Genomic DNA, 3,678 nt, shown 5'->3' on the forward strand with positions numbered 1-3,678 from the left:
GAGAAACTAACAGGCCAAAAATTATTCATTTAACAAGGACATTCTGTACCTTTCGAAGACAAAATAATTCAACCATCGCCTTCTTCTTCCTTTTTGCCCCCTTTTCTCTTAAGCTTGCAAAATAACAGAATTTATACTGTGAAATCTCAGCAAAGCTTCATTGATCACATGCCTAGCTCATGGTAATTGAGTCAAAACACCACAAAGATAAAAAGAAATCAAGAAAACTTACATTAATGGTTAAAACAATACAAAACCCACTATAAACAACAGTAATATTAGTAATGAACAATATACATTAAGAATGATAACATAATTCATTTTCCAAAGAAAACATTAAAGTAGCCCAGCAACTAAGTCCCCCCCCCCCCCCACACACACACACACACACTTACCCTAAGCAGGTAACAAGTAGTGTGAGGAACAGAAAGGGAGGGGCTTAGGAGGTACAAAAGAGGTATGCACCACAAAACTCATTCCCACCAGAAACATTATTAAAATAACAGTAAATGTAAATACTTCATTGAGATAAAATCCACAAATACAGAATAGAGAATAAAATTGCACAAACCTATTTTAATTCTGCAACACAGAGATAGTTGTCAGGTGACACTTGGCAGCTCCAACAGAATGTTTCTAGCCCAGTGATTTTCAAACTGCCCCCCCCAACTCACATCCCACTTTAAGTATTCCCTGTGCCATAGGTGCTCTGTGATTAGTAAGGGATTGCTTAAGGCAGTGGTTCCCAACTTTTTTTATGCCCCGCACCCCTAAAAAATTTTAATATATTCTCGCACCCCTTAAAGTAATAATTTATTTAAGAATAAAGGTGAAGGTGACCAAAACAAATTTGTATAATCAATTTTTAATAATATATAAACAAAAATGAAACATATGGAAAAGAAAAAAATTGCAACAAATTAAAAGTTGCATAAACCCTACCAAAAAATTCAATTTTCACCCATGCATGAAATTTCTTTAAAAAAATTAAAGAACTAATGTTCAGATGTTCATAAGCCAATTTAAATTTAATGACTCTTTTGTTCCTGTTTATTGCTGAAGAGTTTTTCAAAACGTGGCACTTTGATGCTGATACCAATCCGCGCGTCTGCCTGGGCACCCAAGCGATTTCTAGATTTTGTCTTGATTGACAAAAGGGCACTAAATCCAGACTCGCATCAGTATGTCGTCGCGAATGGGATAAGCACAGTTAATGCTTTTTCACAAAGTCTTGGAAACATGTCCATTGCCGAACACCAATATTGTTCCAAAGTTTTGCTTTCAAACTCCATTTCAAGAACACGATTTGTGCACAGTTCAATAAAAATCTTCCTTCAGCTCTTCATCATCCAACATATTATCCAAATTGAAGGAGTATGGATTTATAATCCATTCTTCAGAAGTTTCCAGTTCTGCTCCTCCAAAATATCCATCAAATGACTTTGATAGTATTTCCAAATGATTCATAATTTCTTCACACACACTTGGAATTAGGGACTCATCGTCATCAACCTTTTCTTCGAGTGATGGAAAATTTGAAAGATTCCCCCTTTTTACTCATCGACACCAAAGATGTAACTTTTCTTTGAAAGCATTTAACTTTTCGCAGCATTTCAATGTTTATGTTTTTCCCTTGAATAGATACACTCAGGTCATTCATAAGAGTGAAAGTATCACTCAAATAGGCTAGCATTTGGTTGAATTCTTGTGATTCCATTTCTCCGGGCAGATCATAGTCGCGTTCCTTCAGAAAAGCTTTGACTTCTTCTCGCAGTTCGAAGAAGCGCGTTAAAGCTCTCCCACGTGACAGCCAGCGGACTTCCGTGTGGAAAACCAAAACTGAATGCTCACTTCCAAAATCTTCACAAAGCGACTTGAAGAGGCAGTGGTTCAGAGCACGACCCCTAATCCAGTTGATGGTCTTCACAGAAGTGTCAAAGACCTTTTCCAACTTTGGAGGCAATGTTTTTGATGCCAAAGCATATCGATGAAGAAAACAGTGGGTACCTTCCAAGTGCGGAATCTCTTGTTTCATCAGTGCAAAAAATCCTGATTTATTTCCTAGCAGAACTAATAATTTGGATATCTAAGTCATATTTCGCACAGAAGTCCTTCACACACTGGAAGACATCTTCTCCTTTTGTGGTTGTTTTCAGATCTTCACAGAACAGGAAATCTTCCATTATGACACCATCATGGACATACCTCACTAATGCGATGAGTTGACTGCAATTTGCAACATCAGTTGTCTCGTCCAACTGGAGAGAGATTTTCAAGGGACTAACCCTGATATCTGCGATAACTTGGTCCAAAATGTCCAAACTCAAATCACCAATTCGGCTCTGAATAACATTATTTGATAACGGCACTAATTTAAGCTTGTTTGAGGCTTCTTTTCCCAGAACAATTGTTGCCATTTCTAATGCACACGGTCTTATCACCTCTTCTGCAATTATATGGGGCTTCTTGGATTTGGCTACTTTATACGCCACGTGGTATGAAGCCATCAGCAGTGGTTTGTCAGCAGATATAAAACCTAATTTTGGAAGGGTTGCTCGAGAATCAAAGCGGGCCCTTTTAGCTTTCAAAGATGCAACATCATGGCCTGCAACATCTGCTCCCCCACGCCGGTTGTTGAAGTGTTTGGATTTGAAAAGACAGCGTCACAAAGCATGCACTCGGGTTTTTGCAGATCGTCAGTTGTTCCAGTGCAAGTGAAACCAAACTGCACATCATCATCATTCCATTTCCTTTTCTTTGACATAATGAAGGGTTAATTAATAATTTACATAACACAAATAAATAATAAGAAATAAAAATCTAATATATTTCGCTACAAAACATGAAACAAGTTTGGCCCCCATTCTAAATGTCCCGATTTTAAAAAAGTTATAGGGCGATGCCATTTAAAAGGAAACAGTGCGTCGAAACGCGCTAAAATTCATAGAGAATCTCATTCTATTGAATAGAGAAAAAAGAGGACATCCCCATCTTTAATTTGGACTTTTAAAAAATCTATATTTTCATCTTGAATATATAGGGCTGTACCGTTAATATAAACAAAAAAACTGAAATGCTATCTCGCACCCCTGGATGGGAAACCCTGGCTTAAGGTGTTACGTGGGTGGAAAGAAAAAGTTTGAAAACCACTGTTTTATCGTCCCTCATTGACTCGTTTTGTGCAGGGTTTCAGAACTCCAAAGGAAATGGACCAATGACAATTTTTCTCAAGCCAAACATTTCAGTAACAATTGGGTCTAGAGCAGTGGTTCTCAACCTTCCCTTCCCACCCACATCCCACCTTAAGCCATCCCTTACTGATCACAGAGCACCGATGGCATTTGTGCGTTGGGTCTAGGAAAGAATCTCGGAGATAATGAACTTAACCCTCTCCACCTCTAATCCTCCAATGATCACCTGATTGTAAACCTCTGTCCATTCCTTTGTCAAGCGGAGAGAAAGAACGGGTTAGCTTTCAGCTGAAAGTGCAGAGTAGTAAAGGTTGGGGCCAGGGTGGCTGTAACACCAGCATTGTTTCTCTTTCCACAGACACTGCCCAGCCTTGCAAGGATTCTCTGGTTTTGTCTCCAACAGCAGCAATTTTTCTATTCCTGCACTCGTGAAGGTGCATTCAATTGTTGAAGAGTTGATCAAAGTGACTAAAGATGCTATGGCATT

At 38.6% G+C, this 3,678-nt stretch overlaps 1 pseudogene; it reads right to left on the reverse strand.

Annotated features, from left to right (window-relative positions):
- Window positions 1-1,317: 1,317 nt before the first annotated feature.
- On the reverse strand, window positions 1,318-2,764 carry LOC138765269 (protein FAM200C-like; annotated as a pseudogene).
- Window positions 2,765-3,678: the final 914 nt, after the last annotated feature.

This window comes from Narcine bancroftii, chromosome 5, assembly GCF_036971445.1.
Source record: "Narcine bancroftii isolate sNarBan1 chromosome 5, sNarBan1.hap1, whole genome shotgun sequence".
NCBI classification, from domain to species: domain Eukaryota; kingdom Metazoa; phylum Chordata; class Chondrichthyes; order Torpediniformes; family Narcinidae; genus Narcine; species Narcine bancroftii.